At 32.4% G+C, this 25,667-nt stretch overlaps 1 protein-coding gene and 1 long non-coding RNA gene across 2 annotated transcripts in view; both read left to right on the top strand.

Moving 5' to 3' along the window:
* The window catches only part of LOC148281069 (ras-related and estrogen-regulated growth inhibitor-like protein A), a 369,126-nt gene that overhangs the window by 218,900 nt on the left and 124,559 nt on the right, over positions 1-25,667 (top strand). The gene's annotated exons all lie outside the window — the stretch shown is intronic.
* On the top strand, positions 17,422-25,658 carry LOC148281070 (uncharacterized). Its single transcript, XR_015822449.1, has 2 exons — positions 17,422-20,163; positions 25,525-25,658. It is a non-coding gene; the product is annotated as an uncharacterized LOC148281070 (long non-coding RNA).

Here is a 25,667-nt window from a genome sequence, read left to right as displayed (position 1 = left end):
TTATTAAAATGATCAAAATTTCTATTTTATGTCAAAATTATTCACCATTCTGAGCATTCGTAGGGAAGGTATTTTTTATTTTGGATATTTTTATTTTTATTTATTTTTTGTTTATTTTTTTGTGTATATGTACATGTTTGCAACCTGTAAAATAAAATAAAATAAAATGTATGCGAGAAAAAAAGCCATAAATAGATCTCGCCATATACCGATGTATAATTTTTGTTCATCACAACAAGCCAGGAGGCCAAATTACAGTAGTGAATTACAACACAAACTACCCAGGCTTGAGAAAAAAAAATATTTTTTATAAATACAATATGGGTAAACGAATTAATATCGGAACTTCATTCTCGTGAACTCGTCTTCAATAAAAATAACAGATGATCGAAATATGCTTCATTTCTTGTTTCAATTCACATTTTGCACTATTAGGTGCAATGCGGAGAACAATGATGGTAATGAATACTATAACCGTTTTAAATTGATCACTTTACCCTCCAAATAACTAAAATGGTGCGAATGAACCACTAGAACCACAGTGCCCTATGAACTACTGGGTGCGAATAAAGAAAAAAAATGATTTGCCATCGTATTATAAAGTAATTGTTACTTAAAACCTCTTCCATATATTTTTTTCTTAACAAAATTCAATTCGGTTTTTATGTCTTAAACCGATTTTCTTACTGATCTGAGATTATAAAGTACAGTACACTTAACAATGTACAATATGTGATGTGATTTATTCGTACGCATTAATACACTACTCCCAAACACGCAAGTATTCAACATGTCAACTGAGATATTATTTTATGTCAGACGCGAATACAAAATATCTTTATATTTTAATTCCTGAAAAATAAAGTGGGTTTCGTTCTTGCTCGTTCATTGATGTTTTAGAAACTCTTACATGTTTTTCATCCAGTATTAGTAGTAAATTATTTTTCAGTTAGTTCAGGTTTCAAGTAATCTGAAAATGTCTATAATAAATGCGGATGAGATTCATCTAATTGAATTATTTCACCGACATACTAGGCGACGCCTGAATATATTAATATCACACGCATCAATAAAGATTTCAGCTCTTTTACTTCACAAACCTCAACAGATAGAACAATTGAAGGAATATAGATGTTCAAATATAGGCAAATTGGTGAATGTTACGCAGTGTGTAAAGTGGCCACCTAAACAACCAGTGACATGATGCCTAGACTTCTATATTCTCTTCTCGAAAAATGTTTTTCATATATGTTATAATGTGTTAATATTAACAGCTCCCCTTAAATTCAAGTGCCGTGGCGCAGATAATTAGACGACTAATTTGAAACTGGCGTCGCGGGTTCAATCAAAAACTTCAAGAAATATATTTTTCTCAATTGCTCTGGGTGTTGTGGTGTATTTTTTCATAACCTCCTTCCATATTCCCTCTTTCCACCTGCTGACAAGCCTTTAAATAGAGGCTTAGCGGTTTATCCCTTTTTAAAAAAAGTAATTACAATAATAAGAGTAATTGTGTACAATAATTTGGACAAACTCAAAACATTGTTTTGACATTATTTGATTCAATTGTTTTTAATTTTCTGTTAAATAAACATATGATGTTCAAATAAAGGTAAACTGGTGAATGTTATGGAGTTTGTAATGTGCCACTTAAACAGCCAATCACAGGTCATAAGCTATGTAGATGCCTAGACTTCTATATTATCTTCTTTAAAATGTTATTTTTACATGTTGTAATAATATGTTAATTTTGACAGCTCCCCTTAAATCCAGTCTCCGTCTACAATAACTTGAACAAACTAAAAACATTTCACAAACTAATTTCAAGAATTTAATTTTTATTATTTGATTTAATTTTTTTAAATTTTCTGTTAAATAAATAGATTTGAAAATTTAAAAAACCATATAAATTTCTGATTTGCTTTTTAGATATCGCATTTTAATTTAGTATGCAATAATGAAAGCACGCCCGTATAATAAAATAGCATAACGAACTAGGTATTGGTTATAACTAGCTCCTATTATTAATACAGAATCATCCCGCCCACCCATCAGTGATGAGATCGATCTTAGCGACCTTCTTATATATAAACCGCCTACATACGTAGCAATGTAACAACAGGTATCGACGAAGTAATGTCACTAAGCAATTAATATAAAAAGCCGAAACAAATTAATAAATCCATGATTTAAAATGTAATAAATATATCTGTAATAAGTGCTACAAAATAATTTTAGGGGAAAGCTATAAATATTTGGGTATATACATAGATTATTGGCAAAAATGGAAAAAAACATATAGCTTAACTAACAGATAAACTCAAATATATCTTATGTTATCCAAAGACTGGTAAATATTTTAACTAAATAAAAATTAAAAATAGTTTATTAATTATTTTTAGTTTTAATTCAATCATCAATAACATATGGTATAATAGGGTGAGGAGGAGTCTTGGACGTGCATAGTTGCTCAATAGAAATTGCACAGAAAAATATAATTAAGATTATGTACAAAAAACATAGACTAGTAATGAATTATACGTAGAGAGTGGACTCCGTAGTTTTAGAAAATTATATATTTTCCAGTGCCTGAAATATGTTCACTTAAATATGGAATTATTTAGTAATCATTTTATAGATAGTGTACTGTCAGTTCCAGGATGCAGAACTAAGTTCGCATAGAGGCAATCCTTATATGTTGGTCCAAGATCCTTCAATCTTCTAACTAAGGAATTACAAAACATTAAATCACTGGTACAGTTTAAAGTAGGTTTGACATCTTGGATAAGCATGTAAGGAACAGATAGACACCTTTAAAAAAAAATGCATACTGCAAATAAATCCTGTTTTCATAATATCAGCATATGTAAATGTTGTTTTTCTTTTCTTTTTCTTTTCTATTCTTTTCATGGTCATGTCATACCATATTTATATTCTATAAACTTATTAATAATACAAAAATGAATGGTTCACGCTCAGACGCTGAAGTCTTTGTGGGGATTTTTTCCAATTTATGTAATTTCTTAGTTTTAAGATGTATTTTTTCAAAGTGTACTTTTGTAATAAAAATTCTATGTATATAATTCAATATATGCATGGAAAAAAAAAGTTTGTATTAAATTAGAAAACTCGTAAGATTGCAAATTTATAACTTCTTCTTAATGATTTTTGTTATTCATAAAGAACATACTGACATAGTTTTTTTACAATAAAAAACATAAAATGATAATTTCATAATTGCCAATAAACCGCTTTGCAAACAATTTGTCATCACGTGCTTAAAAACAAGTTCAATATTTTACTTTAAAAGCTATAGAAGACAGATACATTTACGAAAAGTGAAAGGCGCATCGTGATAAATGCACCATATACGTGATTTTTCAAATATTTATTTATGATTTTACTGATTGGATCATTTTTCACTTCTTTGTAATGAGTTTCAGAATAATTCCTCCTATTAACGGGTTTTGTAAATATTTCGTACATTTTGTAACACTGAAAATACAATTTTTTCGTTTCATAGAATTTAATTCATTTACTCACCCTTCGATTTGATTATAAATAAAATATTTAGTAAACTTCCACCTATTTATTAGACCAATCAGAGCTTTTACTCTCCAACAGGCATCTAACGGGACCCTATCATATTCTAATGCCCGTTAGGAAATGAAAGCGCTGTTTATCAAATAAGTCAGTGAAAGGTTACATGTATTTCTGTACTTTAAAGGATAAAACACGGAAGTCCATTTTTTGCCGTTTTGAATTTTAAAATTCAGGAATTATCGCAATAAGCTATTTTATACGTAAATAAATCACCGAAGTCTACTTTTATCATTCAAATGCTTCAAGTTGAAATTTAAATCTGAAGTCCACTTTGTGTTTATGCAAAAAAACATCAGTATATCCAGATAAGCTATTTTAATGGACCGAACTACTGCATTTTAAGAACTAATTATTTGAATAACATGTTGTCGCAGATTGACTGTGTAACTAAAGGTGTTGCTACTTATATATTGTCCAGTGTTCACTTTACTCCTTAGTGGGAACTTGATTTCGTAAACTACTTCCTTAGCTGTCAGTAATTTTATCGATAAAACTGATTTCCACGCATGTCATTATAAATTGCCTTCAGTAATTTAGGTGTTTTAGTAATAAATTGTTCACATATATATGTGTGATTTCGATTCTGCATTTTTATTGGTAAGATAGTAGATCAGCTGACAGAATTCATTCGTTTCTCGGTGAACTTGACGTTGCCACATATCTGATTTAAAATATCTCCGTTCACAATGATCTCATATTTAGTGATACTTTCACCCCTTTCTTAAGCAATCGTTTTCTATTTATCTAATAGACGATTTTAAAATTTAAATTTTGAAATTATTTATTATCATATTATATAAACTTAATCATACAAAGTTGTTTTGACTATCTTACTAGAGTTATTTACCCCGTTCAAAGCCAGTCAAAAAAAAAATATATAAATATTAATTAATACATAGAAAAAATAAATTAAGGTAGTAGCATCTAGTAAAGAATGAAGTAAAAATTACACTAAAGAATATACGTAGAAACCCAGTAAAAGACGTAGTATAAACATAACACATGTTTATATATTTATTATATATACGGCTTAAACCAACTTCAACATTTACATGAAGAAACATACTCGTATATGCAAGAAACTGGAAGAAAAAACATAAAAGTTTGTAGCAAAGACAAACAATGGCAATCAAATTATGATATACAATTTATTCATAAACACGACAGTTATATGACTTTGAGCTAAATTATGCCAATTTATCTTCATTCCACACTCTTTTAATGGCAAAGAGATCTACGAAAAGCCAAAAGATCTATCCCAAAGAAGTCTAAGTCGCCAAACAACTAATCTACACATTCTGGACATTGGGGCATAAAAACAAAAGTAAGTGATTGCTCTATTTCAAAATAGGAATAATTGATCTTTTGTTATTCGAGTAACCATACCACTTTTCTTAGAAAACGGTGTTGGCCAGACTCGAAATGGTCAATATGAGTCCTGTGGAATAGATACCAAATTGGAGAAGCATATTCTAGATGCGTTTGAATTGTTTTATTTATTTATACTTCTTATGTAATATTACATTTTAATTATTTACTATAACATTTTTTAAATTATTTTTTTTTATATTACAGGACTCACCGATCCAATTTATATGGCTTGTCGATAAAGATTCTTTACATGAAAACGTATGATCAAACTACATAGTTTTTTAATAATAATTACTACTAACTTAAATATAAGGAGCTAAAAAAAGTACATATATTATATGTTTTCAAAAAATATTTAGAAAAATGTAAAAAAAAAGCAAAAAATAAGTATATAATACCGCAATTATACGACAAAAAATAAACACAAAAACTGGGATACCAAAATGTAAAATAGAAGGGTCTACAAAATTATATCTACATATCTATTTCCATTTCCATATCCATATCTATTTTTATGTCTTTATCTATATCTATACCTTTATATATATCCACATCTATATCTATATATAATATTTTTGTGTTTTTTAAAAATATTTTTTATTTCCTTTTTTAATTACTATAAAAAAATCCATATAATCTTTTACCGAATATTTTAAATTTTCTTATGTTACACAAAAAAGATAACCGACCATTATTTATTATAGGAGCAAAAATTCATTAACATTTTCTTGTATACCCACGAACAGGCCATGCCTTCGTGGAATATTTTTGTTAACTATTTTTACAATTAATATGTATTTCATTGCTATGTAATTATGCTTTATTTTTTGAATACTCTGTTTTATCACTTATGTTTATTGTAAAATAACCATCAAAATATAATTAGTGAACAATAGAGAGTTTATATGGTATTCATATTTTTTAATTCCATTGTCATTCTATTGATAAAACCGAGCAGTTTTAAAGATTTGTTTACAATAGTAACAAAGTAAGTAGTAATTAAAATAGTGAAATCGTTTAAACCAGTAATTTCGTTTGAACATATTTTTTAAATATATTTTCCGCCGCTGAACCGACTTCGCAACAAGCATGTATCTCAGCCCAGTCTATCCATTGATAGTGCACTCGGCACAGAGCATAATATTGTATGTAGTTAGCAGCAAGTAGCTGTTTTGTGCCCTTTGTTAGGCCGCCTCGTGGCGCCTACTGTACCCGCCCACCGAGATGCGAGTTATCCCATGAAGTACAGTGCGTCACTAAACTTCTGTTGCATAAACATCACCTCTTTGTCCCCTTTATAAGGTGGTCTTTGCCCGTTATCCCAAATTTATGGTAATCGCCGTCACAATAACTTAATTTTTTAATCATAATTTAAGAATGCTTTTTCGTTTTTGATGCAATTTAATAAAGATCGTAATTTGAAATATTCTGCAAATTTATTAAAGTTGGTTTTGTATTTACAATATATACAATATTTGCGTGAACAATTTGCCAACGAAATACTTCTAAGTATGTACTCGAAGGTTATATAGGTTAGCGGATTATACACGTATGGGTGTAGGTATAGGTATTGTTCGAAATTTTTGAATCGAGCACTATGAAACTTAACTGTCTAGAACGCACAGTTGGAAGATGAAAAAGCCAATAAAGAAAATAAGAAGACGAAGAAGAATCAAACAGTATTGCCAATGACAAATAGAGCGATTTCAAAGACAAATAATTCTTCGATTCAAATTTTAAGTATTATAAATGCACGGTACCAACTTAACCATACACGATTTACCAGCGGTACAAAGTCTTCATTAAAATTTTTCGAGATGCAAAGAAATGACAAAAAGCCTACCTACCTACATTTTAAATTTTTATTCGAAAAAATTGGAACAATGCGTTTAACCTACAAATTTAAGATGTGTTACAAAACAAAAAGTTAACTGGATATACGATATTATATCTATTATCTATTATCCGTTCTCGTAACTCCATAAATTATATTACATAAAATAAAAAGTAAAATGTTTCTTATATATTTTTCATAATTTTCCTTTATCATCATTAATAAATATATAATAACTATACTAATGTTACCTTTTTATTAGCCCTTAAAACGGGTGTTCATTCAAATATACATATACGAATTTCGTTTTTTTTTTACTCTCATTCCTACCAAAATTCAAAAGCAGCGAGTTTATTTTTGAAATTATTAACAGTTGGTTAGACGGCTTACTGTGAATTTGGGTGTTCACTTTTTCCAGGTGATTGGTGGTCGCATACATAACTCAGAAATTCTGATGGATGTAGGTATGTTCGTACCTGATAACTATCTTCGACAAAGACAGCATCGATTGTTTTACCTACCACGATGCTGAACCAACCTGCCAATGGTTATGCCGGTTGGTAGAGCAATTTTGTTACTTAGTCGCATCGCCTCGGATGTGGACATATTTCACGACAGTGGGCCTTCCCTTAGGAAATCACTTCCTAACTTTTAATTTTTCTTTTTACATTTTGTTATATTATTTTAATAACATAACTATCTACTGTAATGTGTGATCTTTTGTTGTATTTGGAATGAATTGGGTCTTTTTTCTTTAATGTTCTAAATATCTGAATAAATTAATTAAATAAATTAAAAATACTATATTTGAGTACATACCTTTAATATTTTCACTAATATACATAATTTAGAAAATCTTATAATATACATAATTTAGACAAAACTCAATGAAAAAATTGAAAAAAAAACACATATTACATTAACATTAAATAGAGAAAGCACTCAGTTACTACACCGTCCTTAAGATAAACCGCCCTTGACGTATTATTTAACGAAAATGTCGCAACGTAAGTTATCCATTATAATAATAATAACACCCTTACACAGTATAAACACAGCGACTGGTGTAAAATGTACACACCTATACATACACAATAACCCTGATTTACAAGTTCTAAGTACGTAAATAACGAAACGTACTTATATGTATATTTACACAAAAAACATCAACCCTGATGATAGACGCTGTAATACGATCCGAAACATAGGAAAAGATTGGGTAGGAAACACGGCATTAAAACCAAAAGTATAAGTAAATTAACCATAAATGTACAAACTTAAAAACACACAATTACATATATGCATACATATTATACGCTCGCATTCCTCAACGCAAGTGACAACAGCCCGTTGTATTGCTGTAATATGTAGCTAAGTTGTGGTCAATAATCATAGAATGGTTTTTCTCCGTATGGGCGACCGTATTAGGTTACTACTCTAAAATATAACCAAGAATATCAGGGAGCGGGAATTTATATAAAATGTAAATCACGAAATCCAGTATTTTGTGGTCATAGCAGGAAATTTGGATCCAAATAGCAAAAAGTTCACGTGCTAAATGACCAAATACGTCAAAGATTATTAAACTGTTCAGCAATGAATTATTTTGTTTGCTGTTTGCACGAGGTAATGCAAAGAAAAATGTGAATTATTATTAAAAGAATTAGGCAGAAAATATTTAATAAAGGATTATGCAGAAAATGAAATCAAAATATGATGATCAACAAAAAGGTCATAGAAAAAATATGCTACCTGGGAACCCTAGATACCCCTTTGAGGGCTGGAAGGGATAAACTGCAATAAAACGTGATACGGAACAAATATCACTTGAGTAAACAATAAAATAAGCTAGCAATTTTAAGCCAACCTTAGAAATTAATATTTTATTTATGTGACCAATACTTATAAGCGATTTTATTTTTGAAATTAAAAAGCAAAATATTCTGTTAGTAAGCAGTTCATTGCAAATAATTAATTCCTAATTTTGTTAAATTTATTGACTCTTTATGCACGTATAATATATTATTAAGATAATGTAATTATGCAAATGAACATTTAAAAAATAAATAAAAAATGGGCGAACGGTCACTATATGATGAATCTAATATTATGTTAAGAAACATATTATCAATAATTTATTCATTTATTTATTTTCTATTTACATACACTTTTTTAGTATCCCTACACTTTAGCTAACTACAATTCATTTTAATCCGTGTAGTTTATAGGGGATTTGCAATACATAATATGTTTATGTACCTACCTTGCGTCTATTATTAATCGTAGCGTTTTCATTTTTACAACTAAAATGCATTTGCGCCTCGGCGTAAATAAAGATGTACCCATCAATATTTCATTACACATATTATTATACAGTGAGAGAAATAGAGAAAGGAGGTGAAATAAATCAATAAATTTATTTCCATGTTTACAGATCATAACTGTCGTCATCATTCGCTTTTCGCACCGTATGGTGCATAGGGCACTGCATCAGTATGCCAATCGCAGGGTATCTTGATCATTTTTGTTACATAAAAATAATATGGATTAAGAATATGGGGATTAAGTTTTAAATCTTATACGGATAGAGTCTTGAACTTACAGGTACAAATTTTAAAAAGTATCGTACCTGTAAAAATAAAGAATGAGGCAAAAGACAACAATAAAATATTATTTGATTTTGTTAAGGTTTTGCCAATTAACAAACAGTGTCAATATAAGATAATGACAGATCACTTCCTCGATTGCAATTTTAAATCCAAAATAAACCACCAGATCATAACCCGACAAGTATCGGCACAGCAGCTGATGGTACCACGACAGAAAAACTACTATGGTGACAGAACAATGAGTAGTGTAGTACCAAAACTGTACAATTTAATACCAGCTGAAAATTGTGAAGAAAAAAACCTAATTTCATTAAAAAAAATAGTCAAAAAATTATTAAACAGCAAGTGAAACTTAAGTGTATAAATATATTTTATTCTTTAATTATTATTAAACTATGTACTTACTTATAATTTATTTTTTTTAAATGTAATGTAACCCGCAGACAAGCTTCGGCTTTGCGGGAACAAAAATACAATTTTGTGTGTTACTTATTTGTTAAAATGAATAAAACTTAATAAAAAAAAATTTAAAAAAGATGAACAGTCTTACGCTTCAGATACCAGGGCAGGGACAATGGAAATATTCTAATGTAAAAACCCTTTTTTAAATTATGTTTTTTTGCACCAAATAGGCTAGGAGGCCCAATTACACAATCAACATCCAGACTTGAGAAAATTTACATTTAATTTTTGTGTTCTCACCGGGAATCGAACCTGGAACCTTCCGTGTGTGAGTCAAGCGTCTTAAATACTATACCACGGAGGTTATGTCATGTCAACAATGTCGGTAATTGAACCTGAGACCTCTTTCATGGTAGGTAAACTCGTTGACTACTCCACCACGAGATCGACAATGTTTACACATAGCAGAGTTAAGAAATATGGAAGTTCAAACAGAGGCAGAATAATATATGTTAGATGGCGTGGCGTATAAAACAAGCTTAAGCATAGATTTTCGTATAATATATTCTCATTTCAACGAACTTCTTCACCTCTCCTCTTTAATATTGACACATGAGTATAATGTTTATTGTGTTAAAGTTTTTTATGTATTTATTTTTTTATATAATTACAAATATACATCATGCGCATTTAAAAACACCAGTATTTGAAAAATATGTTTTAATACACAATGTCACCTTATACGTTCAAAGTTTGAATGAAGAATTATTCAATATTAGATCAGATTGTTTTCTGCAAAATGCATACTTTAGGTTGTGTGGTTCACAAGCATTCCTTTACACGCAATAAATTAAAGTTGTCATAGTAAATTAATTAAGTTATTCTTTACAATTAAGTATTTTAATATAAAAATAAAATAACATGTTTAATTCATCATAATACAACATACATCAGAGCTTTCAAAGATGGGCTGTTTTCTGCAAAATACACATCTCAGATTGTATGGTCAGCCAGACTTGTCATCATTAAAAATCAAATAATTGAAAATGGCCAATTGCATAATGAAGTTCTTTTTTGTATTATTAAAAAAACCAATGTTTGCATTTTTAGTATTTTTTTATTTATTTTTATCAATCAATATATCTCATAAATGGTACATGTTTTTTTTTATTACATACAAATCTATTTTTATACATCTAGTAAATGTTATAACTCTCCAAAAAAAGAGACTAACTCTTGTGCTTGGAGAGTGACTTACACTGTTATAGTTATTTATTGATAATAATTTATGCATGTTTTTAATAAACGAGTAAATCAGAATAAAATAAAAACTTATAGTATATAAAAAGAAAAACAGAAAATAATAGCATGCTAATTAAAATTAAATGCAGTGTTTACACTTGTTCAAAAAATTTCTATAAATTTACTTTGAAATTATTTATTGATGTATTAGTTTTAATAATTTTTAGTTCATTGGGGAGATTATTGTTACTTATGACACCTTTAAAGACAAAGCTATTTTGACCATGACTTGTGTGGAATTTAGAGACTTATTCGTGTCAAATTCTTTTATTTTTTCTTCTTTCGTAAATTCGTAAAATAGAATTTATTTTATAAATAGTATCTACTGTAAAAACTTTTGAGTAGGATTAAAATATAAACATATGCACCCCATCCAACAAAACCATATTGTAACAAAGATTGTACAATTGAGTAATAAGCTATTTTCAAATTATTGATTTTTTAAATATTTCTTAATCTAATAAATATGTATGTTTATTTTCAAATACGTTTAACTAGTTCACTAATATGGTTTTTCAAGTACTGAACATTTTTCAAAGTAAAAAAAACATTCTAACAACTGTGTAGATTTGATTATTTATTTTTTTCACAAAAGTGCTATAATCTCAGTTTCTCTTTTCTATCGCTGGCTGCTAAATTAAAGTTTCGAAAAGAAATGCATAATACGTGCTTGTTTGTTGACATGTGGAGGAGTATTGTTTTCGTATTTTTCTTAAATTAATATTTTGATTCGATTTTTGTAACAGTAGTACCCACTTGTATGTAACTTTCTCGTTTATAATTGAATGTCAAAAAAGTTCGTGAAGGCTGAGCCAATGAAGATATCAACATGCAGTGATTGTAAGGAATACACAGGTAATCGTTTCAGACAACTTCACTTAATTAAATTCAAATGTGAAAGGTCGCCCATACACACGGGAAGCACGCGTCTTACCTGCCTAATTCAAGAAAAAATACACGCATCCAAAACCGGCATTCCACGTAATAAATAATATGGGTAAAATATTAATAAATCAACATATAAAGGTTATAATGTATCAACTACAATGTAATGATATGTGCCCAACAAGATATATAAGATATATGGGTTAGAAACTAACTTGAAAATAGTAGTACTACTACTGTAGTAGCATTTTATTTTTATCAAACAAAGAAAACATAGATAAACTAACTGTATTACAAAATAAAGCCTTTAGAATCATTTTGAAAAAAAAACAGATACACGAGGGTAAAGTCGATGGTAAATGAAATGAAATTATTAACATATAAACAAAGAATATTTTACAATACAATGATATTTGTTCATAAAATTATAAACTCTAATAAAAAAACAGAATTTTGGAAAAAAAATTATCGGAACCAGCATGAACACGATCACAATACTAGAGAAAAGAACAAAATTAGACTTTCATTTAGGAAAAAGGCAAAGTTGCAAAATTCAATTTTATTTAAAGAAATTAAAAAGAATTACGAAATAGAAAAAAATATTTATGAAGAAAAAAACATAGCAAAATTTAAAATAATGGTCAAGACATATGTGATAAACAATTTATAAATTAAATATATTTGCAATGTTATTATTAGAACACACATAACAATATGTATGATATGTGTGCCCTACTTTAAGATTTAAATAAATAAATAAAAATCTCCACCAAAAACGGAAAATGTATTATTGATGCCAAAATAAGCTACACATAAAAACTAACCTTTCTCAATAATAGCGTAATTCAAAACCGTCTCTTAATCTAGCAAAAACAGATTTCAATTATACTACTTGATACCGCAAACTTAGCATTCTCCATTGAGTTAGTGAAGCATAATTAGAAATCTCACAATTCTTTTTTAAAGTTTTTCGCAAATATCTCCGTAACTTCATCAATGGAGCTTTCTAAGTTTGCTATTAATACCCTCATTTATGCTCAATAAAATACACATGTCAATTAAATGCAAAACATTGGACTTTACTTTGCTTCATATTTTGATGTACATGTACATGATGTTTTTTAGCATAACCTAATTACAAATATCAGGTAAAAGTCCTGAAAAATAAAATTTGAATGGAGATAAGTCCACTCTTGGTTTATCTGTCCCCTACTTTATCGTTAAATCCTCCACTTAATTCAATGGCTCGGCTGGTCATTAAATGCTGGCATTTAATTTAATGGCTACAGCCATTCGTTGAATGAATTAAGATAGCTCAACGTTCAACGTATTTGCTGGTTGAAAGATAATTCTTTGAAAACGGCATAATAAAAAAAAGCCTCCGGGTTAGGTTAGGATAGGTTGGATTAAGTGTTATTTTTGTTTTTTTATTACTAAGCTTGATTCAACCTTTCTTTAACTAACCTAACTTCACATAGCAAAATATAACAATTATTGTTGTTGGATTAAAATTAAAGCGGCTAAGCTACGTTCATCCCTATCGTCAAACGTTGCTTTCAATATTTTGGCTAAGCATCCGTTAGCCATTTAATCGAATGCCAGCATTTAATGAACAGCTTAGACATCCAATTGAGTGACTGATATAACTATTTGGCGGTGACATATCTCCTGGTTTTTCCTTTCCCTTCCAAGCCAAAACAGAACAGCTTAGCCATCCAAAGGTCTCGAGTTCGATTCCCGACCACCAGATATGAAATATAATATTTTGGAAAGTCAGTTTTTTATGATGTGATTTTTTAATTAAAAATAAACTTTTTTTCCGCTTATATTTATAAAGTCCAACTTAACAGAATCATAAAAGCAAGTAACGCCTCAAAATTATTGGTTTCAGATTTTACATATCGTCAGAAAATTCAATTATTATAAATTGAATCACGAAACACCTCTTAAGTTATTATATTTCATTTACAAACGTATCATTTACATAATTATTAATAAGTTTAAGTGCTCAGTTTAACTTGATCAGTTATTACCTAATGGCGAATTTCTTCGTCCAATGTTACACGTATCGTGAATTCATTTGTAAAACTGATAATTAATTTGAATCATGAATTGGTAATTGCTAGATTTTTTAAAAGTATATATAAATAAGCGTGTGGGATTTAAAAATAAAGGTTTATTGACAGGTATTTTGACCGTCGACGTAATTCTAAAAGTACTAAGTGGATTATACGCAAATCTCCCAAAATACTAAACTGATAAACTATAATCCGTATTCAATGCAGCATCAAAGCTTATTACGGGAGTAAAAAAATATTCTCACATTTTCAAATTTTGCACTGCTTATACCCAGAGAAAATTAAATATAAGCTTTGCTCGAAAGTATTCAAATCCCTTCATAAAATGGCTCAAAGAAATTTTTTGATTTGAAAAAAATAAATGAAGCTTTTTTTCAAATAATGTATATTTAATAGTAAAGGCATTTACTGTCCAACATGAAATTGACCAAATATTTCAACCTTCTCACAAGACATAATATAATAATTTACTTGAAGTAAATTCAAATAATGAGTACAAAATGGTATCTTATCCAAATAAATTTTAAGACACAGAGTGAATATATTAATAACAGATTTCGTACAATATCTGATGCAAATATGAATTTATATTATGAGTACTGAATTCACTTAATAATAGATAAAATGAAATGTTTAAAGTGAATGTTTTTAGAATATAAAATTTGACTAAAATCACGTTTCAGAGTCTAAATTGAAAAAATGCTTTAAGGCAATAATTGTGTTACTCATTACAATCATTTCACCGTTTTTTTTATTTTATATGGCAAATTGATTTAATGCAGATGTTAAGTCTAAAATCCGTACGGTTGTTCGAGCAAACAAAATGGATTTTGAATTTACACTACGATACAAAGTGAGACATTAAATAACGTTGTTGTACAAATTTCCGAAATCGTAATTTTGCAGCTCGCTTGAATGTTATCAAAAAAACATTTGTCTAGGATTCTGGTTATATGTCACCCATAGAACTGTATTTTCCATCTGCCCGGGCACAAATTAAAAATGTTTGAAAATTAACGCGATCTCCGGGTCTGACCTAACCTAACCCATTCTGACCTTGATTCGTAAAATTTATTATACCGTCAGTAATCCCGTACCTTCAAAGTGTTAAGTGGAGTCAAGTGCTTTTTGTATCGAAGTGTAGACCCGATCCACTAATAACACTTTAACACCTTCAGGACCGATCACCATTTATCAAAGGTGTAAGCAGTTATGATGAAGGGTTAACATTATCCGCAGTACATCGTGATATAATGCCTTTTCTTGGTCGTATTTGTTACCGCTATCGGGAGATAGTTGTTGTTATAAAATGAGAGCTTTTAATGATTTAGGACCGATTTTCTAGCTGATTTAATGACAGTCAAGTGGTAGGGGAGTCCCGGGTCATGTAGACCAAACCAATTCATTACCAATTGCAATTGCACACTTCTGGTCGAAAAATAAGAAGAAATCTCAGCAAAATGTCCGTACCAGGTTTTTAAGAGCACGAATTATGTCATGCCCAAAACCAGTACGAATTTTGCTCAAAGACATCTGTACTTTATTGCACCGAGAGTGTTTAATATGTTAGAGGGGCGCTTTAAGCTCTCAGGGACAAACGGTAATATTTTTTAGGTAATTAAAAAAATATTCCAAATAACCTTAACCGAAAATTGCGCGGAATTTAGGACCTTCCAACGGAGGGCAATTTCAATCATAATTAAACGAAAAACACCAGATAGATAGTCGTTTTTCCACGTCCGACAACTCCCAGCGAATCAGTTCAATCTAATCTCTAATCCCTTTTTATAAATTATTATTACCTTGAAAACTGAATATGAATCTTATGAAAGTTATCCACGTTGTGTATCATTAGATAATAAATAACTGTCATTAAGTAGTTTCAATCTCAAATCCGGATTATCTTCCAACAAATCATCTTCCGACATGTCCTATTCAGAAAGCAAACATATTGCTAATGTTTGCAATCAGGAAGATTAGTGTTTTTTTTGTTTTTTCATTTGTTAATATACTATTAAACTAAGCAAAAAAAAATATTTTTATACTTCAGGTTATCGGCGCTACGATTTTTTAATATTTTGTATTTCAGAAATAACTACGCGTGTGACTTCAGAGGTTCTTTTCCACTTATTCTCATTCAGTTCTTCCCATTGGTTCATCCATGACAAGCCAACCGGAAATTTTCCATGGCTTTGATATCGTAGGTTCATCCATATATCATTCAAAGTAGTCCGTTTTTATCAAAATGTTTTTTATTATTTTTTTGTATACATTCAGGAAATTTTGCAGTACAGTCTGATGCTCCAATTTTTACCGTGCGCAAGAAAACGTTTATTGTATCCAATTTCCCCATTACTCAACATCGCATCGGTTTAAGAACAACGATGTATAGATCGACAATATGAGATTTTGGGTGACAATGAAAATACTTCTTTCGGCTTGAAATTTAATAATGTTTAACTAATGGACGGTTTAAATAATGTTCCTGAAATTTTCATTAAAAAAGTTTTACTTTGCAAAATTACATGTCCAAATCATACAGTCTTCCCCTAATGTTTTACGCCTTGGCTCGTTCGGAGTTTATACATTGGCATTTTAGATTCCGATGAAAGAAAGAAAATTAATTACTATCAAAATAATTACGATATAATTATCACAATTTCTCAACTTTTTAATTCTAACTTTAAGGCAATAAATATTTTTTATTGTTGAAAATTCCGACTCGTGACTAATACATAAACCGTTGAAGGGGCGGATCTGTAGAAAATCTTATATACACGATAAACATTACTTCGTGTGCATTAGTAAAACCACAGTGCGAAAATTCAATTCAATTAAATATACACAAAATCATACCGTTAGACCTCTTTCAGATGGATCGTATAACTCGGCGGCTTCCGTGCTGTAGTGGTCAAGACGCTCGACTCACGCGCGGAAGGTTCCGGGTTTGATTCCTGGTGAGAACACAAAAATTAAAATGTGATTTTTCTCAAGCCTGGTTGTTCTTTAATGTAATTCACCACTGTAATTGGCCTGTTGTGGTGCAAAAAAATTAAAAAAAAAAAAAAAACTCCACACGGCATAGTATACTCGTACTTAGGCTGGTATTCTGAATACTGTCGCAGAGGTAAAGAACGCTTTGTCAGCGCATAATTAGTACGTGAATTACACGCTAGTAATGCGTTCTCTACCCTCGCATTGGCGTTCAGAATAGTATCCCTGGGATGGATTTATTTTTATTAGACTGATTTATTAATTTATTTGAGTTGTGTTGTGACCAGTCTCCAGATCGGTGAGTGATTTACATATATTACTAATCCATTGCATTTCTCGTCTTTCATTTTTGTTTTCGGTATTTTGTCGTTTGCCATTTTGTAAAGCCATTTTAGTGCGCGTCTTTTAGTTCATTTTCTACTAAATTCAGTAAACTCACTAGCATCATCTCCTTTTCTCAACGGTAAATTCATTCATTTTAGATTCGTGTCGTGTGACGTTTCTTTTTTTGACCGTGCGTTCATTTAGTTCAATTGACATTTTTTTTTTTTTTCTTCTTTTCTTTTTCATACTTTGCTTGGTGTCCACTTTTTCGAGAAGCGTCCATTTGCAATCCGTGTGACGTTTTATCAGTGGCGTCAGTTATTAAATTCGTTTTCCGTTTCGCGCGGCGTCCATTTTATTCGAGAAGCGTCCATTTGCAATTTGTATAGTGTGACATTCTATCAGTGGCGTCAGTAATTAAATTCATTTTCGTTTCGATTAACTCGTGTTGCTTCCATTTTTGTTTTCGAAACGTTGTTTTATTAATTTTCAAGTTAAGTTCGGAAGTCCGAAATCAATTTTCTCAGCATAAAATCAGTAGCGTCACTTTCATTCATCGTATTTATATACATATTTTTTCGTTGACTCGTGTTTATTTTATTCGCTTCAGTAAATTTCTTAATCTTTTCATTCAGTTTTATTTTAGAGTCTATTGTAAATTCAGTCAACAAATAATCAACAACTTAGCTTCTTGTTTCTTTAAGTAGGTACTGTCAGTAAATTTTCGCTTATTTTTTATTTTTCTTTCTGGCAATTTAAATTTTGGGAGTTGGTACCATTTTTCTTTTTTTTTTTTTTTTCTCCTATTTAAAATCGTTTTTGTGAGTTGGTACCTCCATTTTACTCCGCGTGCATACATCCGCTTAAAATCAATTCAGTTGTGTTGTGACCAGTCTCCAGATCGGTGAGTGATTTACATATATTACTAATCCATTGCATTTCTCGTCTTTCATTTTTGTTTTCGGTATTTTGTCGTTTGCCATTTTGTAAAGCCATTTTAGTGCGCGTCTTTTAGTTCATTTTCTACTAAATTCAGTAAACTCACTAGCATCATCTCCTTTTCTCAACGGTAAATTCATTCATTTTAGATTCGTGTCGTGTGACGTTTCTTTTTTTGACCGTGCGTTCATTTAGTTCAATTGACATTTTTTTTTTTTTTTCTTCTTTTCTTTTTCATACTTTGCTTGGTGTCCACTTTTTCGAGAAGCGTCCATTTGCAATCCGTGTGACGTTTTATCAGTGGCGTCAGTTATTAAATTCGTTTTCCGTTTCGCGCGGCGTCCATTTTATTCGAGAAGCGTCCATTTGCAATTTGTATAGTGTGACATTCTATCAGTGGCGTCAGTAATTAAATTCATTTTCGTTTCGATTAACTCGTGTTGCTTCCATTTTTGTTTTCGAAACGTTGTTTTATTAATTTTCAAGTTAAGTTCGGAAGTCCGAAATCAATTTTCTCAGCATAAAATCAGTAGCGTCACTTTCATTCATCGTATTTATATACATATTTTTTCGTTGACTCGTGTTTATTTTATTCGCTTCAGTAAATTTCTTAATCTTTTCATTCAGTTTTATTTTAGAGTCTATTGTAAATTCAGTCAACAAATAATCAACAACTTAGCTTCTTGTTTCTTTAAGTAGGTACTGTCAGTAAATTTTCGCTTATTTTTTATTTTTCTTTCTGGCAATTTAAATTTTGGGAGTTGGTACCATTTTTCTTTTTTTTTTTTTTTTCCTATTTAAAATCGTTTTTGTGAGTTGGTACCTCCATTTTACTCCGCGTGCATACATCCGCTTAAAATCAATTCAGTTGTGTTGTGACCAGTCTCCAGATCGGTGAGTGATTTACATATATTACTAATCCATTGCATTTCTCGTCTTTCATTTTTGTTTTCGGTATTTTGTCGTTTGCCATTTTGTAAAGCCATTTTAGTGCGCGTCTTTTAGTTCATTTTCTACTAAATTCAGTAAACTCACTAGCATCATCTCCTTTTCTCAACGGTAAATTCATTCATTTTAGATTCGTGTCGTGTGACGTTTCTTTTTTTGACCGTGCGTTCATTTAGTTCAATTGACATTTTTTTTTTTTTTCTTCTTTTCTTTTTCATACTTTGCTTGGTGTCCACTTTTTCGAGAAGCGTCCATTTGCAATCCGTGTGACGTTTTATCAGTGGCGTCAGTTATTAAATTCGTTTTCCGTTTCGCGCGGCGTCCATTTTATTCGAGAAGCGTCCATTTGCAATTTGTATAGTGTGACATTCTATCAGTGGCGTCAGTAATTAAATTCATTTTCGTTTCGATTAACTCGTGTTGCTTCCATTTTTGTTTTCGAAACGTTGTTTTATTAATTTTCAAGTTAAGTTCGGAAGTCCGAAATCAATTTTCTCAGCATAAAATCAGTAGCGTCACTTTCATTCATCGTATTTATATACATATTTTTTCGTTGACTCGTGTTTATTTTATTCGCTTCAGTAAATTTCTTAATCTTTTCATTCAGTTTTATTTTAGAGTCTATTGTAAATTCAGTCAACAAATAATCAACAACTTAGCTTCTTGTTTCTTTAAGTAGGTACTGTCAGTAAATTTTCGCTTATTTTTTATTTTTCTTTCTGGCAATTTAAATTTTGGGAGTTGGTACCATTTTTCTTTTTTTTTTTTTTTTCCTATTTAAAATCGTTTTTGTGAGTTGGTACCTCCATTTTACTCCGCGTGCATACATCCGCTTAAAATCAATTCAGTTGTGTTGTGACCAGTCTCCAGATCGGTGAGTGATTTACATATATTACTAATCCATTGCATTTCTCGTCTTTCATTTTTGTTTTCGGTATTTTGTCGTTTGCCATTTTGTAAAGCCATTTTAGTGCGCGTCTTTTAGTTCATTTTCTACTAAATTCAGTAAACTCACTAGCATCATCTCCTTTTCTCAACGGTAAATTCATTCATTTTAGATTCGTGTCGTGTGACGTTTCTTTTTTTGACCGTGCCGGTCGGCCGGATTGCACTTTCTCGCTTAACTTAAATTTTGGGTTAGTAGAATGGTTCTTAGAACCCCTCCACGGAGAACCCGAAAAGATCCTCCTGACAGATCTTTGCCGGGAGGCCCACTCTCTCCTCCCTCTCCGATTCCTTCAACATCGAAAAAAGCATTTTCGGATGATGAAGAATGCCCCGAAGAGCAAAGTCATGAAATCGTCATGATACTTTCGCCAACAGATACCATTAAATCAAAAGCAGAGCAAGCGATTCGCGCATTGTCAAATAGTGGAAACATTAAAAGCTCCATTAAAGCAGAAATTCGTGACTGCCTCAAAGCTATAATTTTTGCAAATACTGCTATTGCCGCTGAAGCTTCGGCGACAAAAATTCGCTTTGAAGCAGAGTCTCTTAAAGCACAACTTCTGTATACTGAGCAGGCTCTTGTACAAGAAATAAAGCATAGTGAAGCCTTGACCTCGTTCAAAGCACAGATTACTATGCCCCAAAGCTCTTCATTATCGCCTGCTACCGCATCCTCAGCCATAAGCTATGCTCACATTGCAGCAACCAATGCTAAGCCAGAAAGCGGTCTTTCTATTGAGCCTCAAGTTGTAAAACCTAAAACAAGGCATACAGTAGTCATCCAAGGAAAACTGCCTACAGCCAGCGAGGCCCTGGAAAAAACCATTAAAAGTAGCATCAACGTGGTAACATTAGGCGTTGGAGTTCGGTCCCTAAAAAAGACGGCCAACAATAAAGTTATTATTCAATGCGACACTGAGGACCAATGTAAAAAACTTACAAGCGAAATCGCAAAAAATAATGAGCTCATTGTACAAAATGGTGCTAAAATTAGGCCTAAAGTTATTTTAAAAGGTGTGGACGCAGATCTCACAAAAGAACAAATCATTGAGGCCCTTTTTAATCAAAATGACTTTGACAGCTCTGCATACCAAACGGCAGAATGTAAGGCAGCAGTACTTTTCACTCTGCCATTTAAAAAAGATAACAGCCGTAAATGTGCTGTCCTTGCGGTTCAACCGCAAATTTGGACCCGTCTCGTAGAGATGGGCAGAGTCAATATCGGCTACGCTAAAGTTGGGGTAGCAGAGTATATTTCATTAATATCTTGTCAGAAATGCATGAGCTACGGACATTCTGTGGCTCACTGTAAAAATAAAGAAGTGTGTTGGAAGTGTGGTGGAGAACACCGCGCAGCCCAATGCACAGAAAAGGGAAGCACGACCAAGTGCAATAACTGCATCTTGGTCAACAAATTGTATAAAACAAATACTCCAACGAACCATAAAGCTCTGTCATTAGAGTGCCCGGCGCACCAGAGGCAAATAAATAGGTATAAGAACATGGTTGACTATGGCCAGTAAACCATTTAGTATCATTAAAGTTGCTCAGGCTAATCTACAAAGATGCGAATCTGCCACCGTATCGTTTCTCAAAGAGGCGGTTGAACAACATTTTGACATCGCTTTAGTACAGGAACCGTACGTTGGAAGCACGGGTAAAATTAACAAATCTACGTATGGAGGAAAGATTTTCCAAAAAAGTGGCTTAAATTTCCCGGTCAAGGCAGCCATAATAATATTTAACCAGGAATTTTCTAAAAACTGCATTTTACTTGATAAATATAGCAATAACGCCAATATTTTCATTGAAGCAACGGTGGAGTCGCAACCACTAATAATCGGCTCTCTTTACTTTTCACCGAGTGAAGACATTGACTCCAGCCTGAGTAAATTCAACGCAGTAACGGAAGACAAAGGCCAATGTAAAATCGTAATCGGTGCCGATGCAAATTCTAAGAGCATTTGGTGGGGGAGCGATAGAACCGACAAAAGAGGCGATAAAGTCGTTGACTTCATATCGCAAAAACAACTACATATTGTTAATACAGGAAACTTGCCTACTTTTGAAACCATAAGAGGCAGCAAATTATTAAAAAGCGTCATAGACATCACGGTTTGCACCTCCAACATGATCGGCCTAGTCGACAAATGGATGGTTAATAGAGAAATAGCAGCACTGTCAGACCACAATGGAATAACATTCGATTTGTTATTAAAAACTCATTTATTCACTAAAGATAACGCTGATACAACATTTCTGTACAAAACATGCAAAGCAAACTGGGACAAATTCAGCACAACCCTAACAAAGATATTAAAGGAAAAGGGTCTATCCCAAACAGATATCGACTCCAATTACGAACAGAGTGTCCTAAACAGACAAGTCAGCCTTTACACTGACGCAATCTCTGAAACTTGTCGATCGTCAATACCCACTATGAAAACAGCGCCTCTCAAAAAATGTCCATGGTGGACAACGGAATTGACTAAAATGAAAAAAGACGTGACTATAGCTAAACGTAAACTTGTGAACTCAGCCGCTAGCCGGAGAGTAAATGTCACATTACCAGCCTATCTGGAGATTAGACAAGAATATAAAAATCTGGTTGCGACAACCAAAACCCAGAGCTGGAAAAATTTCTGTTCGGCACAATCGAAAGAAACCACGTGGTCAACAGTGCAAAGAATTCTCAAATCAACGCAATATCGCCCCCCAGAAACTCTAAAGTTCCAAAATAAACAAACAACCTCAGCGGAGGAGTCGGCCACCGAGCTTCTTAGACATTTCTTTCCCGATGACTCATCGTCACAAGAATCAGCCGAGCAACTTTTGATTAGACAAAACAAAGAAGCAGCGCTTCTGAAAAATAATGATGTACTATTTACCGAACTAGAAATAAGAAAAACACTTTTAGAATTAGATTCCAGAAAAGCACCGGGTCGTGATCACTTCACTGCAGACATTTGCCAGATGGCGTTCAAGCTCCATCCAGAAATTCTTGTCAGCATATATAACGCTTGCCTTAGAGTTGGCTGTTTTCCACTACTGTGGAAAATAGCAAGAATAAAAGTTATACCCAAACCGGGCAAAGAAGACTACGGCAATGTCACTTCTTATAGACCCATTGGACTCTTACCAGTCTTGGGTAAAGTCCTAGAAAAACTTTTAATTAATAGAATATCATGGAAATTCAACAAATATAATAAATTGAGTCCTCGCCAATATGGTTTTACTCGACAAAAGAGTACAGAGGACGCCATGCTTGACGCAGTAACTTGCATCAAGACGGCAACAAGGGAAGGTTATCACGTGTGTGTGATATCCCTTGACATCAAGGGAGCGTTTGACAATGCCTGGTGGCCTCACATCCTCCGGCAACTAGCGCGACTTGACTGCCCCTTGAACATATTTAACATGTTCAAGGACTACCTTTCGGATAGGATGGTAGAAATAAAATACGCGGGAGCCAGCTCAAAGAAAGGTTCCAATAAGGGTTGCATACAGGGATCTGCTTGCGGCCCGGTGCTTTGGAATATCGTCCTAGACGAACTTTTACAAAACGAATATCACTGCAATGTTCATTTACAAGCATTTGCAGATGATGTACTACTGGTCATAAAACACAAAGACATTAACGTTCTGGAGAGTATTACTAATGAAACGCTCTCCTCGGTCACTGAATGGGGAGATAAAGTCAAATTGATATTTTCAGAGGAAAAAACTAACGCTCTCTTCATAACTAAGCGCAGAAAGGCGCAGGCACCTTGCCTTTTCATGAAGGGAAAAAGAATTAACTTCGTAACAGACTGCAAAATCCTTGGAGTGGTACTAGATGAGAATCTTAATTGGAGTAAACATGTAGATTCAGTAACGAAAAAAGCGACAAAAATCGCAAAGAAATTAATATTCATGGCCAAGCCAACATGGGGTCTCAATCCTGAAATATTGCGGTCAATTTACATTGGAGTAGTGGAACCGATGATCACTTATGCTGCGGCGGTGTGGTCGGAAGCGGCAAAAAGGAAAAATATACAGGCGAAACTAAATAGAGTACAGAGATCTATGGGAATAAGAATATGCAAAGCATACCGCACGGCTTCCCTTACATCTGTACAAGCAATAGCTGGACTGATTCCACTGGACTTAAAAGTTAAAGAGCTGGGAGAAATCTATAATACGAAGAAGAATCTCACCATCACTAATATACCAGATGATCAAAGATACCAGGGAAGGATAGCGTACACGGAACTGCCGCATCCAAGCGAGCAAATAGGTGAAATCACCAGTTACCCAGACTCGTACGCAAGAGTCAAATTCCCCGTCGAAGAAATCGATATATACACGGATGGAAGTAAAACTGAAGGAAAAGTGGGAGCAGCTTTCGCCGTGTTTAATAATGACGGAGAAGTACACAGTAAGAAGCTTCCCATGGCTGACTACTGCTCGGTATTCCAAGCCGAACTCTTCGCCATTATGAAAGCCTTAGACTGGGTCTCTAGCAAGACGAGCAACTGGAAGACTGTCAACTTATTGTCAGATTCTAGAAGCTCTGTTCAAGCACTTGAAGACGGGGCTCCCGACAATCCGATGGTTTTCTACATCCAAAACTCATCTCGGAGCTTAAAGTCCAAAGGCATCGATTGCAAATTTATGTGGATTCGAGGCCATAATGGCCTTGCGGGAAATGAAAGAGCTGATGAACTAGCTAAAAGCGCAGCTCTACACGTAAAAACCGCAAAGCTTTACACTGAATTTCCACTTAGTTACGCCAAAAGAGAATTAAGAAGTCTGACTTTAACAGAATGGGAAGAACGATACCAAAGCAGCACCACTGGTTCTGGGACCAAATACTTTTTAAAGACACTAGAAGAGTGCAAAAACTTCAGAAAATCAAACACGCCAACATTCGAGTCAACCCAAATTCTAACGGGCCATGGAGCCACACTCTCTTATCTTCACAGATTTAAATTGAAAGATAATCCGGCTTGTCCTTGCGACGCACAGACGGAGCAAAACGTAGATCATCTGTTGTTTCACTGCCCCATGTTTGCTATAGATCGATTTTCTTTCGAAAAAGAGTGCAACAGATTAAATGTTCCATTTGAAGATTTTACACAGGTACTTCAAAACAGGTTACTCTCCGGGATGTTCGTGAACTTTGCTAAAGTAATTATAGATAGAATAAGACCCATGAACAAGTAAAGAGTCTGGCACTCTATACTTGTCATAACAATCTGTGATAATAACAATATTAAAATGTAAACTAATCAAAATTTCTCCACAGATACTTCCCTTTCCTGTTAAGGTTTCTCATGGTTCCCTTAACACTTGGACGAATGTCGGAAAGCGAAACTAGCCCATGAAAACAGAGGTTATAGGTACACAAAACACAAACACGCAAAATGACGCACATAAAAACGAACACAA

Source organism: Micrasema longulum, unplaced genomic scaffold, assembly GCF_059751315.1.
Source record: "Micrasema longulum isolate JH-2025_06_02 unplaced genomic scaffold, ASM5975131v1 h1tg000501l, whole genome shotgun sequence".
Classification (NCBI taxonomy): domain Eukaryota; kingdom Metazoa; phylum Arthropoda; class Insecta; order Trichoptera; family Brachycentridae; genus Micrasema; species Micrasema longulum.
This window is presented reverse-complemented; position numbering and strand designations above follow the sequence as displayed.